Below are 15,047 nucleotides of genomic sequence, written 5' to 3' on the forward strand. Positions count from 1 at the left end.
AACACACACCAAAAATGCACAAGTAACTTTTCATTGCAGACCGCACGGCGATGATGCACTGGTTTTTAGGTTAAAATGGACCAGCGTAGTCCACTTACTACTCAAGTAACCCTTTTTTGGCTTTAACGTTAGCGATGTTTGCGATTCGAGCGCTTGTTTAACTCTTCCGATGATACATTGGAGTTTTTTCCTACACGTCCTTTGTCACTACAATCACACGGGGGTTTTGTATTTCTTCGACTGAGAGAGAGAGAGAGAAAAAGGTTCAAGCGCATGATGCCGATCATTCTGGCTCATTGCAAAAAAGAAACACATGCGTCCCATTCACAGTTCAAAACACGAGCGCGAGACCCCGCGGCACAAGATTTTATAGCATGCCGTTCTTTTTTTGTGTGTGTTAGCACCGCGGTTGTAAGCTAAATTCCAACATTCCTTACATTGACCACGGAAGCGTTTTGCGAACATTTGCTCGATTATGCAGCAGCAGCAATACAATATGGCTACCGATCGTCTTACCGATATGCCGGACCTTCGAGCGAAAAACGTGCTCCACTCTCATGTGGTTTTTTGGAAAAACCACCTATAAAGCAAGTTATCGTCAGCATAAAGAGTCAGTCTTAAGTCAGCAGTCAGCAGTCACCTGTGAACATTATATTTTTGGACAGTGTTTCAATTATCCGAACTTTCTACGTGGTGACCTGCCACAGGACGATGTGTGCTTTTGTGATGTGGAATTTTTGGTTTCAAACATCCCGAGTGAAAAACCTAATAAATACAGTGAAAATGTGATGCAAGCAGCTCGGAAAATAATTACTAAATCCACCGCCAAACGCAAAAAATGGGGAAAACGAATTCAAAAATTATAAAAAAAACGCGGTGATCCGCAAGTACAAATAACGAATCAGCTAGAATCTCATGCTGAGATGCACGAAAGTCATGAACGGAAACTGCTAATCATTCACCGAGGTATGACTGTGTACACTATGTACAAAAAAAAAATAGCACCCGTAAGGAAGCTTTAAAGGCGGCCCAAATCAATGGCAAACTTTGAATGTTTTTGTAAATGAACCGGAAGACGAACTTTGTAAAGAGAATTTATTGAAGTGAAGCGATGAGTAAACGAATATGAACTCCGGGGGTAATAAACAATACGGAAACAGTGAAAAAAGAAACAGAATAAGAAGAACATTAAATCAAAAAACGAGCTCTCAGTGAAAAAGGGGTCACTGACCGGATGAGGGACGACAAATGCTTTAAAGTACATTAACCCATACAATGGCTAAATAGGGTGTAATAAAATAAGTAAAAAGTAAGGTTAATGATTAGTCAAACGTTAGAAGATTTAGAAGCAGCTGTCGAGGAATTGTTGAAATTGCAAGCTAAGTGAAAAAAAAAAATCCAAAAAACAAAAACATTCAAAACAAAAAACCTTATCAAGCTAACATATCAGTATGCAAGCGAACCTTTTAGCGTGAAGTTGAATCCTTTTTTCGTTGAACACGAATCCAATATTCCTATTCAAAAATGAGGAATTTTTCATTAACTCTTCACCGGAAGCAGTTTTCGAATTGAAACTAAGTGAAAATAAGCAGAATTTTGTAACTATGGGCGCCTGTTCAATCAGTCAAGCCGCTCCTTAAGCACCTTTTTGATGTTAAAACAGCGACAGCACTTAGACAAAATTATGATGGATTAGACCTGACGGGTTAGCAGATTGAGTGGTAAAGCCCGTTCCGCCGTACCACCTAATGAAGAAGCATTCCAAGACATCACCAATGCCGTAAAATTAGCATGCAAAAGTGTGGAAAATCCAGACTGAATCTTGTGCAAAACTTAGAGCTATCAAAAATAAGCGGGGAACCTGGAAAAACTTTCGAAGAAATTAGCTAATTTGTACGCGGACAAATTAATACCAGTTGACGTAGCAAATCAAATGGTACTACTAAAGCTGGAGTTAATGCACCGATTAACGGTCTGTCCAGTGCCGAAGTTTAAAATTATACTAAAGGCCGGAGAATTCCAATCCGTCACAAAGGCAGTTCAAAAAGTAAATGAAACTCAGCCTTCAAATGAAGCTCAAGTCCTCAGTTTCAATTCAAGAGGACGTGGAAAAGCAAGTTTCAGAGGCAACAATGAATACTCCAATTTTTCAAATAACAGAACCGGCAACGGGTCTACTCCCCACTTTAATCAGTTTTATGGTAATTTTTACCGAAAGCCAAACCGAAGAGGACATGGAAGAGGACAGCATTTTAGAGGCAATTTCAGAGGAAATGTTAACAACAGAGGGAGAAATAACTCCTATTCGTACAATTTCCCAAACAATCACAGGACTGGGCAAAATAACGGCGTTTTTTACGCACAGGCGGGAAACGACCCAGTCCCCCAACAATTGCTAGTTGGGGGAATAGACCAAGGTCAAACTTCTCTACCGCCACCGAACCAATACGTTCACCAACATATAACAGAACAGAGAAGATAGAAGTAAGGCATGTTATCGTGTGAATACGAATTGTTCAAATTTTATAATAATTAACCTTGGATTTTCAAGCTCAGAGCGTACTTTGCTAGTAGACTCCGGAGCGGAGCTATCAATTTTCAAAATTAATCAGATTAATCTACCCCCTACCGATAAATGCAGAGGAAAAATGTACTATTACGGGAATAAACAATTTACCAGTGGAAACTTTGGGCTCTACAATGACAAAAATGACGTTTTTCAAACAATGTAGAAGTTGACCACTCATTTCAACTGGTGGACTCCAACTTCCCGATTCCAACTGATGAAGATTCCAACTGATGAGAGAGAGAACCAAAGAGAAAGAGAAAAGAAGCAAATAAACAAACAAAACAAAGAGCTTCCTCCACGTCACGTGAACAATTAACCGAACAACTTTGGGCGCAAGTTTTCGAAGGACCGCTAGGACGCGCAAACTCTCCACTGCTCTCGGAACCCGCGGCCGGCGACCTACCGTACAATTCGTACAAATTCATCCGCTTCTAACCTACGGCTATAGGGCACCCGACTGGCTGGCTGGCCGCTTTCGGCCAATTACTTACTGCTAGAGGCCGCCGCTTGCTCGTCCGCCGGTGCATTGCTTATTCGTGACGCAGAGCGTCTGCTTTCCAGCGCGATTTGGCAAAGTTCTTCTTCAGCTGCTCGGACACGGCACCGTGGATGTGCTTGCTGCTGGCCGCGTTGCCCGAGATCCAGGGAGGCGCGAGGGCCTGCCTACAGGTTCACGTGTCCTCTCCACGTTCACGCACATCAGATGAACGGATGAAGTCCTTCACACGAGTCGCTGATCTCGTCCCAGTACGGTGAGTCGAACACGAACTCACCCTTCACGGTTCTGGGCGAACACAGCAGGATGTACGAGATGACGCCTATGGAGCATCCACGTCCACTGCCTTTGCACCCCGAAATCCTCCATCTTCGAGAGACCAAAGTCACTGATCATGATCTTTGCTGTCTTCCGCCGGGCTGTAGTACAGCAGGTTCTCCGGTTTCAGGTCCCGGTGCACCTCGAACGATCTCCAGCAGCTGGACGATGTTGGGATGCGCAAACCGGGGTTATCCCTCCCAGTGGCGGATCCGGTCGTGTGCACATCGCGCTTACCATCGCTTCAACACCCGGATCTCGTTCTCCCGGAGAGCGAGTCCTCCTTGCCCTTGAGCGCCCTTTTTTTGTCAATGATCTTGACCGCGTACTGTTGGGCGGTTTCCTTGGCAGCTTGTCGCAGCCATCCTTCACGTCACGTTGCGCACCTTCTTGCCCGAGTCCTTCTGCCCGAACAGGGGCCATCTCGCGCACTAAGCACCCGCTGGGTTTGCCGGGCCCGGCGGGCAACACTGGCTACTGCAGCTCGTTGTTGTCCTTTGATGCTGACGGGTTCTACTCGCTTGGGTGCTGGCGGTTCTTTTTTTTTTTCTTCTTTGTTTCGCCCACCGTTTGTCCTTCAGCCAAAAAAAAAAGGGGCCCTTTTTTGCTAAAACGTTACTCGTTTTGTGAAGGCGCCGAAGCCGAAGCCAGCGTGGCCAGTGACACAATCAGTTTTTGCTACTACTACCCACTACTACCACTACTACAGCGTACACGTCCCGGTGGTTCCCGTTGGTTGATTACGGGCGCATTAAGGAACGGGTGCCGGTTTCTCCGCTTGTGCGCTCGTTCCGTCGCGTCAAATTGTGCCACCATCGAAACCGTGCCACAACCCGGTTCGTCGTCGTCGTCGTCGTCGCCGTGTTCCTGGCAGGATTTTATCCCTCGACCACCTCGAGCGACAGTGGTGTGTGCCTTCTGGGTTTTTTGATTGTTGTTGCTCTCTCTCTCTCTCTCTCTCTCTCTCTCGCGCGCGCGCGCTCCTGGAGGAACGCGATCTCTTAGCAGGCTTATCTCGGCTGCTGCAACACGATCGATTTAGTGGGCTTTTCTTCAAAAATTTTTTTTAGATCGAGGATGTACTAAAAAAAATTTTTTCATATCAAGGATGTACTAAAAATTTTTTTTTTGATCGAGGATGTACTAAAACAAATTTTTCATATCAAGGATGTACTAAAAAATTTTTTTTTAGATCGAGGATGTACTAAAAAAATTTTTTTTGATCGAGGATGTACTAAAAAATTTTTTTCAGATCGAGGATGTACTATAAAAATTTTTTTTAGATCGAAGATGTACTAGAAAAATTTTTTTCATATCAAGGATGTACTAAAAAAATTTTTTTAGATCGAGGATGTACTAAAAAAATTTTATTTAGATCAAGGATGTACTAAAAAAATTTTTTTAAATCGAGGATGTACTAGAAAAATTTTTTTAGATCGAGGATGTACTAAAAAAAATTTTTTAGATCGAGGATGTACTAAAATAAATTTGTTCATATCAAGGATGTACTAAAAAAATTTTTTTTTGATCGAGGATGTACTAAAAAAATTTTTTTTAGATCGAGGGTGTACTAAAAAAATTTTTTTAGATCGAGGATGTACTAAAAAAATTTTTTTAGATCGAGGATGTACTAAAAATATTTTTTTTAGATCGAGGGTGTACTAAAAAAATTTTTTTAGATCGAGGATGTACTAAAAAAATTTTTTTAGATCGAGGATGTACTAAAAAAATTTTTTTTAGATCGAGGATGTACTAAAAAAATTTTTTTCATATCAAGGGTGTACTAAAAAAATTTTTTTTAGATCGAGGATGTACTAAGAAATTTTTTTTAGATCGAGGATGTACTAAAAAAATTTTTTTTTATCGAGGATGTACTAAAAAAATTTTTTTAGATCGAGGATGTACTAAAACAATTTTTTTAGGTCGAGGATGTACTAAAAAAATTTTTTTAGATCGAGGATGTACTAAAAAAATTTTTTTTAGGTCGAGGATGTACTAAAAAAATTTTTTTAGATCGAGGATGTACTAAAAAAATTTTTTTAGATCGAGGATGTACTAAAAAAATTTTTTTAGATCGAGGATGTACTAAAAAAATTTTTTTAGATCGAGGATGTACTAAAAATATTTTTTTTAGATCGAGGGTGTACTAAAAAATTTTTTTCAGATCGAGGATGTACTATAAAAATTTTTTTTAGATCGAAGATGTACTAGAAAAATTTTTTTCATATCAAGGATGTACTAAAAAAATTTTTTTAGATCGAGGATGTACTAAAAAAATTTTATTTAGATCAAGGATGTACTAAAAAAATTTTTTTAAATCGAGGATGTACTAGAAAAATTTTTTTAGATCGAGGATGTACTAAAAAAAATTTTTTAGATCGAGGATGTACTAAAATAAATTTGTTCATATCAAGGATGTACTAAAAAAATTTTTTTTTGATCGAGGATGTACTAAAAAAATTTTTTTTAGATCGAGGGTGTACTAAAAAAATTTTTTTAGATCGAGGATGTACTAAAAAAATTTTTTTAGATCGAGGATGTACTAAAAATATTTTTTTTAGATCGAGGGTGTACTAAAAAAATTTTTTTAGATCGAGGATGTACTAAAAAAATTTTTTTAGATCGAGGATGTACTAAAAAAATTTTTTTTAGATCGAGGATGTACTAAAAAAATTTTTTTCATATCAAGGGTGTACTAAAAAAATTTTTTTTAGATCGAGGATGTACTAAGAAATTTTTTTTAGATCGAGGATGTACTAAAAAAATTTTTTTTTATCGAGGATGTACTAAAAAAATTTTTTTAGATCGAGGATGTACTAAAACAATTTTTTTAGGTCGAGGATGTACTAAAAAAATTTTTTTAGATCGAGGATGTACTAAAAAAATTTTTTTTAGGTCGAGGATGTACTAAAAAAATTTTTTTAGATCGAGGATGTACTAAAAAAATTTTTTTAGATCGAGGATGTACTAAAAAAAATTTTTTCATATCAAGGATATACTAAAAAATTTTTTTTTTGATCGAGGATGTACTAAAAAAATTTTTTTTAGATCGAGGGTGTACTAAAAAATTTTTTTTTGATCGAGGATGTACCAAAAAAATTTTTTTAGATCGAGGATGTACTAAAAATATTTTTTTTAGATCGAGGGTGTACTAAAAAAATTTTTTTAGATCGAGGATGTACTAAAAAAATTTTTTTAGATCGAGGATGTACTAAAAAAATTTTTTTTAGATCGAGGATGTACTAAAAAAATTTTTTTCATATCAAGGGTGTACTAAAAAAATTTTTTTTAGATCGAGGATGTACTAAGAAATTTTTTTTAGATCGAGGATGTACTAAAAAAATTTTTTTTTATCGAGGATGTACTAAAAAAATTTTTTTAGATCGAGGATGTACTAAAACAATTTTTTTAGGTCGAGGATGTACTAAAAAAATTTTTTTAGATCGAGGATGTACTAAAAAAATTTTTTTTAGGTCGAGGATGTACTAAAAAAATTTTTTTAGATCGAGGATGTACTAAAAAAATTTTTTTAGATCGAGGATGTACTAAAAAAAATTTTTTCATATCAAGGATATACTAAAAAATTTTTTTTTAGATCGAGGATGTACTAAAAAAATTTTTTTAGATCGAGGATGTACTAAAAACATTTTTTTAGATCGAGGATGTACTAAAAAATTTGTTTAGATCGAGGATGTACTAAAAAAATTTTTTTCATATCAAGGATGTACTAAAAAATTTTTTTTTAGATCCAGGATGTACTAAAAAAATTTTTTTTGGTCGAGGATGTACTAAAAAAATTTTTTAAATCGAGGATGTACTAAAAAATTTTTTTTAGATCGAGGATGTACTAAAAAAAATTTTTTCATATCAAGGATGTACTAAAAAATTTTTTATTAGATCGAGGATGTACTAAAAAAATTTTTTTTGATCGAGGATGTACTAAAAAAATTTTTTTAGATCGAGGATGTACTAATAAAAATTTTTTCATATCAAGGATGTACTAAAAAAATTTTTTTTAGATCGAGGATGTACTAAAAAAATTTTTTTTGATCTAGGATGTACTAAAAAATTTTTTTTCATATCAAGGATATACTAAAAAATTTTTTATTAGATCGAGGATGTACTAAAAAAATTTTTTTAGATCGACGATGTACTAAAAAAATTTTTTTAGATCGAGGATGTACTAAAAAAAATTTTTTCATATCAAGGATGTACTAAAAAATTTTTTATTAGATCGAGGATGTACTAAAAAAATTTTTTTTGATCGAGGATGTACTAAAAAAATTTTTTTAGATCGAGGATGTACTAATAAAAATTTTTTCATATCAAGGATGTACTAAAAAAATTTTTTTTAGATCGAGGATGTACTAAAAAAATTTTTTTAGATCGAGGATGTACTAAAAAATTTTTTATTAGATCGAGGATGTACTAAAAAAATTTTTTTTGATCGAGGATGCACTAAAAAAATTTTTTTAGATCGAGGACGTACTAAAAAAAATTTTTTCATATCAAGGATGTACTAAAAAAATTTTTTTTAGATCGAGGATGTACTAAAAAAATTTTTTTAGATCGAGGATGTACTAAAAAATTTTTTATTAGATCGAGGATGTACTAAAAAAATTTTTTTTGATCGAGGATGTACTAAAAAAATTTTTTTAGATCGAGGATGTACTAATAAAAATTTTTTCATATCAAGGATGTACTAAAAAAATTTTTTTTAGATCGAGGATGTACTAAAAAAATTTTTTCATATCAAGGATGTACTAAAAAATTTTTTATTAGATCGAGGATGTACTAAAAAAATTTTTTTTGATCGAGGATGTACTAAAAAAATTTTTTTAGATCGAGGATGTACTAATGAAAATTTTTTCATATCAAGGATGTACTAAAAAAATTTTTTTTAGATCGAGGATGTACTAAAAAAATTTTTTTAGATCGAGGATGTACTAAAAAATTTTTTATTAGATCGAGGATGTACTAAAAAAATTTTTTTTGATCGAGGATGCACTAAAAAAATTTTTTTTAGATCGAGGATGTACTAAAAAAAATTTTTTTGATCGAGGATGTACTAAAAATATTTTTTTTAGATCAAGGATGTACTAAAACAATTTTTTTTGATCGAGGATGTACTAAAAAAATTTTTTTTGATCGAGGATGTACTAAAAAAATTTTTTTTGATCGAGGATGTACTAAGAAAATTTTTTTAGATCGAGGATGTACTAAAAAAATTTTTTTCATATCAAGGATGTACTAAAAAATTTTTTTTAGATCGAGGATGTACTAAAAAATTTTTTTCAGATCAAGGATGTACTAAAAAAATTTTTTTAGATCGAGGATGTACTAAAAAATTTTTTTAGATCGAGGATGTACTAAAAAAATTTTTTTAGATCGAGGATGTACTAAAAAATTTTTTTTAGATCGAGGATGTACTAAAAAATTTTTTTTCATATCAAGGATGTACTAAAAAATTTTTTTTAGATCGAGGATGTACTAAAAAAAATTTTTTCAGATCAAGGATGTACTAAAAAATTTTTTTAGATCGAGGATGTACTAAAAAAATTTTTTTTGATCGAGGATGTACTAAAAAAATTTTTTAAGATCGAGGATGTACTAAAAAATTTTTTTTAGATCGAGGATGTACTAAAAAAATTTTTTTAGATCGAGGATGTACTAAAAAAATTTTTTTTAGATCGAGGATGTACTAAAAAAAATTTTTTAGATCGAGGATAAACTAAAAAAATATGCAAATTGTACAAATTTGGACGGAGAATGATGCCCTTTGTTGTGTTTAGTTTTACTACCCTTGTGAGAAGGATCTGCTCCCGGTTTGAATCTCGACGATACGTGCGAGAGGCCATTGGCGTGGTTGGTAAAGATTCATCGAGAAGGATTACCAATCTACCATACTATACCTGGTATCGTGGGCTGGCTGGTAACGCATGGTGTCTCTCTGCATTTCCTGCAAGTATTCCGTCGCCCAGAATGGCTCCAGAAGCTCCGTAGCCCAGTACAGTCCGGAACAGGAACTGAGGTGCATTGAGGAACCGAATGAGAAAGTGGGCTGGCGTAAGAGCGACCAAATCGTTTTGGGTCGTCCGACATGGGCAACGGCGGACGTGAATTCATGGCAGCCTCTATTTGATGAAGGATGACAGTCTCGAGCTGCTCGAGATGGCGGTAAAGATGCCTCCCACAATCCGCCGAAGTTTTTAAGGAGCCTTAGGAGAAGCGAAATGCCAGGTGAAGCCTTTGCTCGAGCACAGTCTGTGCCATTGGCTTTGTTTTGTTGTTCATCGTTGCAATGCCGCTAGAAATCCGGCTGTCGTGAGAACGCCAACGAGTTCCAGATGAACTGGCTTTCGTTGCAAAACACACACCAAAAATGCACAAGTAACTTTTCATTGCAGACCGCACGGCGATGATGCACTGGTTTTTAGGTAAAATGGACCAGCGTAGTCCACTTACTACTCAAGTAACCCTTTTTTTGGCTTTAACGTTAGCGATGTTCGCGATTCGAGCGCTTTTCTAACTCTTCTGATGATACATTGGAGTTTTTTCCTACACGTCCTTTGTCACTACAATCACACGGGGGTTTTGTATTTCTTCGACTGAGAGAGAGAGAGAGAAAAAGGTTCAAGCGCATGATGCCGATCATTCTGGCTCATTGCAAAAAAGAAACACATGCGTCCCATTCACAGTTCAAAACACGAGCGCGAGACCCCGCGGCACAAGATTTTATAGCATGCCGTTCTTTTTTTGTGTGTGTTAGCACCGCGGTTGTAAGCTAAATTCCAACATTCCTTACATTGACCACGGAAGCGTTTTGCGAACATTTGCTCGATTATGCAGCAGCAGCAATACAATATGGCTACCGATCGTCTTACCGATATGCCGGACCTTCGAGCGAAAAACGTGCTCCACTCTCATGTGGCTTTTTGGAAAACCACCTATAAAGCAAGTAAAGCGTCAGTCTTGAGTCAGCAGTCAGCAGTCACCTGTGAACATTATATTTTTGGACAGTGTTTCAATTATCCGAACTTTCTACGTGGCGACCTGCCACAGGACGATGTGTGATTTTGTGATGTGGAATTTTTGGTTTCAAACATCCCGAGTGAAAACCCTAATAAATACAGCGGAAATGTGATGCAAGCAGCTCAAGGAAAATAATTACTAAATCCACTCCCAAACGCAAAAAATGGGGAAGACGAATTCAAAAATTATAAAAAAAAACGCGGTGATCCGCAAGTACAAATAGCGAATCAGCTAGAATCTCATGCTGAGATGCACGAAAGTCATGAACGGAAACTGCTAATCATTCACCGAGGTATGACTGTGTACAGTATGTACAAAAAAAAATAGCACCCGTAAGGAAGCTTTAAAGGCGGCCCAAATCTAGGGCAAACTTTGAATGTTTTTGTAAATGAACCGGAAGACGAACTTTATAAAGAGAATTTATTGAAGTGAAGTGATGAGTAAACGAATTTGAACTCCGGGGGTAATAAACAGTACGGAAACAGTGAAAAAAGAAAAAACGAAAAAGAAGAACATTAAATCAAAAAACGAGCTCTCAGTGAAAAGGGTGACTCAGTGACCGGATGAGGGACGACAAATGCTATAAAGTACATTAACCCATAAAGTGACTAAATAGGGAGTAATAAAATAAGTAAAAAGTAAGGTTAATGATTAGTCAAACGTTAGAAGATTTTAGAAGCAGCTGTCGAGGAATTGTTGAAATTGCAAGCAAAGTGAAAAAAAAAATCCAAAAACCAAAAACATTCAAAACAAAAAACCTTATCAAGCTAACATATCAGTATGCAAGCGAACCTTTTATCGTGAAGTTGAATCCTTTTTTTAATTGAACACGAATCCAATATTCCTATTCAAAAATGAGGATTTTTCATTAACTCTTCACCGGAAGCAGTTTTCGAATTGAAACTAAGTGAAAATAAGCAGAATATTGTCTTCATGGGCGCCTGTTCAATCAGTCAAGCCGCTCCTTAAGCACCTTTTGATGTTAAAACAGCGACAGCAGTTAGACAAAATTACGATGGGTTCTAACCTGACGGGTTAGCAGATTGAATGGTAAAGCCCGTTCCGCCGTACCACCTAATGAAGAAGCATTCCAAGACATCACCGATGCCGTAAAATTAGCATGCAAAAGTGTGGAAAATCCAGACTGAATCTTGTGCAAAACTTAGAGCCATCAAAAATAAGCGGGGAACCTGGAAACACTTTCGCAGAAAGCATCTAATTTGTACGTGGACAAATTAATACCAGTTGACGTAGCAAATCAAAGGGCTACTTAAGCTGGAGTTAATGCACTTATTAACGGTGTATCCCGTGCCGAAGTTTAAAATTATATTAAAGGCCGGAGAATTCCAATCCGTCAAAAAGGCAATTCAAAAAATAAATGAAACTCAGCCTTCAAATGAAGCTCAAGTCCTCAGTTTCAATTCAAGAGGACGTGGAAAAGCAAGTTTCAGAGGCAACAATGAATACTCCAATTTTTCAAATAACAGAACAGGCAACTGGTCTACTCCCCACTTTAATCAGTTTTATGGTAATTTTTACCGAAAGCCAAACCGAAGAGGACATGGAAGAGGACAGCATTTTAGAGGCAATTTCAGAGGAAATGTTAACAACAGAGGGAGAAATAACTCCTATTCGTACAATTTCCCAAACAATCACAGGACTGGGCAAAATAACGTGCGTTTTTTACGCACAGGCGGGAAACGACCCAGTCCCCCAACAATTGCTAGTTGGGGGAATAGACCAAGGTCAAACTTCTCTACCGCCACCGAACCAATACGTTCACCAACATATAACAGAACAGAGAAGATAGAAGTAAGGCAGGTTATCGTGTGAATACGAATTGTTCAAATTTTATAATAATTAACCTTGGATTTTCAAGCTCAGCGCGTACTTTGCTAGTAGACTCCGGAGCGGAGCTATCAATTTTCAAAATTAATCAGATTAATCTACCCCCACCGATAAATGCAGAGGAAAAATGTACTATTACGGGAATAAACAATTTACCAGTGGAAACTTTGGGCTCTACAATGACAAAAATGACGTTTTTCAAACAATGTAGAAGTTGACCACTCATTTCAACTGGTGGACTCCAACTTCCCGATTCCAACTGATGAGAGAGAGAACCAAAGAGAAAGAGAACAGAAGCAAATAAACAAACAAAACAAAGAGCTTCCCCCACGTCACGTGAACAATTAACCGAACAACTTGAAGCGCAAGTTTTCGAAGGACCACGATCACGAGTAAAGCGAACAAACGAGACCGCTAGGACGCGCGGCTGGCGACCTACCGTACAATTCGTACAACTTCATCCGCTTCTAACCTACGGCTATAGGGCACCCGACTGGCTGGCTGGCCGCTTTCGGCCAATTACTTACTGCTAGAGGCCGCCGTAGTAGTGTCCGCCGGTGCATTGCTTATTCGTGACGCAGAGCGTCTGCTTTCCAGCGCGATTTGGCAAAGTTCTTCTTCAGCTGCTCGGACACGGTACCGTGGATGTGCTTGCTGCTGGCCGCGTTGCCCGAGATCCAGGGAACACGTGAACCGCCTCTCCACGTTCACGCATATCAGATGAACGGATGAAGTCCTTCGCACGAGTCGCTGATCTCGTCCCAGTACGGTGAGTCGAACACGAACTCACCCTTCACGGTTCTGGGCGAACACAGCAGGATGTACGAGATGACGCCTATGCTCCACACGTCCACCGCCTTTGCACCCCGAAATCCTCCATCTTCGAGAGACCAAAGTCACTGATCATGATCTTGCTGTCTTCCGCCGGGCTGTAGGACAGCAGGTTCTCCGGTTTCAGGTCCCGGTGCACAACGCCCTGCTTCGATTTGTCCTCGAACGTCTCCAGCAGCTGGACGATGTTCAAACGATGCGCAAACCGGGGTTGTCCCTCCCAGTGGCGGATCCGGTCGTGTGCACATCGCGCTTACCATCGCTTCAACACCCGGAACTCGTTCTTGAGCGAGTCCTCCTTGCCGTTGAGCGCCCCTTTTTTGTCAATGATCTTGACCGCGTACTGTTGGGCGGTTTCCTTGGCAGCTTGTCGCAGCCATCCTTCACGTCACGGCCACACTGGCTACTGCACACTGGCTACTGCAGCTCGTTGTTGTCCTTTGATGCTGACGGGTTCTACTCGCCTGGGTGCTGGCGGTTTTTGTTTTTCTTCTTTGTTTCGCCCACCGTTTGTCCTTCAGCCAAAAAAACAGGTTTCTCCGCTTGTGCGCTCGTTCCGTCGCGTCAAATTGTGCCACCATCCAAACCGTGCCACAACCCGGTTCGTCGTCGTCGTCGTCGTCGCCGTGTACCTGGCAGGATTTTGTCCCTCGACCACCTCGAGCGACAGTGGTGTGTGCCTTCTGGGTTTTTTGATTGTTGTTGCTCTCTCTCTCTCTCTCTCTCTCTCTCTCTCTCGCGCGCGCGCTCCTGGAGGAACGCGATCTCTTAGCAGGCTTATCTCGGCTGCTGCAACACGATCGATTTAGTGGGCCTCGCGTGCCATGGCCAACATACTCGGACGGGCACACGTACACGGGACACACAAAATTTTTTTTTTTGATCGAGGATGTACTAAAAAAAATTTTTTTTGATCGAGGATGTACTAAAAAAATTTTCCATATCAAGGATGTATTAAAAAAATTTTTTTTAGATCGAGGATGTACTAAAAAATTTTTTTTTAGATCGAGGATGTACTAAAAAAATTTTTTTTGATCGAGGATGTACTAAACAAATTTTTTTTAGATCGAGGATGTACTAAAAAATTTTTTTTAGGTCGAGGATGTACTAAAAAAAATTTTTTCATATCAAGGATGTACTAAAAAAATTTTTTTTAGATCAAGGATGTACTAAAAAAATTTTTTTTGATCGAGGATGTACTAAAAAAATTTTTTTCATATCAAGGATGTACTAAAAAAATTTTTTTTAGATCGAGGATGTACTAAAAAAATTTTTTTTGATCAAGGATGTACTAAAAAAATTTTTTTTAGATCGAGGATGTACTAAAAAAATTTTTTTTAGATCGAGGATGTACTAAAACAAATTTTTTAGATCGAGGATGTACTAAAAAATTTTTTATAGATCGAGGATGTACTAAAAAAATTTTTTTCATATCAAGGATGTACTAAACAAATTTTTTTTGATCGAGGATGTACTAAAAAAATTTTTTTAGATCGAGGATGTACTAAAAAAATTTTTTTTACATCGAGGATGTACTAAAAAATTTTTTTTTATCGAGGATGTACTAAAAAAATTTTTTTCATATCAAGGATGTACTAAAAAAATTTTTTTTAGATCGAGGATGTACTAAAAAAATTTTTTTTGATCGAGGATGTACTAAAAAAATTTTTTTTAGATCGAGGATGTACTAAAAAATTTTTTTTAGATCGAGGATGTACTAAAAAAATTTTTTTTTAGATCGAGGATGTACTAAAAAAATTTTTTTGATCGAGGATGTACTAAAAAAATTTTTTTCATATCAAGGATGTACTAAAAAAATTTTTTTTGGATCGAGGATGTACTAAAAAAATTTTTTTTGATCGACGATGTACTAAAAAAATTTTTTTAGATCGAGGATGTACTAAAAAAATTTTTTTAGATCGAGGATGTACTAAAAAAATTTTTTTTGATCGA

General features: G+C 37.0%; 2 pseudogenes; both read right to left on the reverse strand.

The window, feature by feature from the left end:
* Positions 1-3,099: 3,099 nt before the first annotated feature.
* Positions 3,100-11,514, reverse strand: LOC128730107 (calcium/calmodulin-dependent protein kinase type 1-like; annotated as a pseudogene).
* A 1,315-nt stretch (positions 11,515-12,829) lies between these two features.
* LOC128730108 (calcium/calmodulin-dependent protein kinase type 1-like) lies at positions 12,830-13,460 on the reverse strand (annotated as a pseudogene).
* Between the last annotated feature and the right edge of the window lie 1,587 nt (positions 13,461-15,047).

This window comes from Anopheles nili, unplaced genomic scaffold, assembly GCF_943737925.1.
Source record: "Anopheles nili unplaced genomic scaffold, idAnoNiliSN_F5_01 U_low_cov_19, whole genome shotgun sequence".
NCBI classification, from domain to species: Eukaryota; Metazoa; Arthropoda; class Insecta; order Diptera; family Culicidae; genus Anopheles; species Anopheles nili.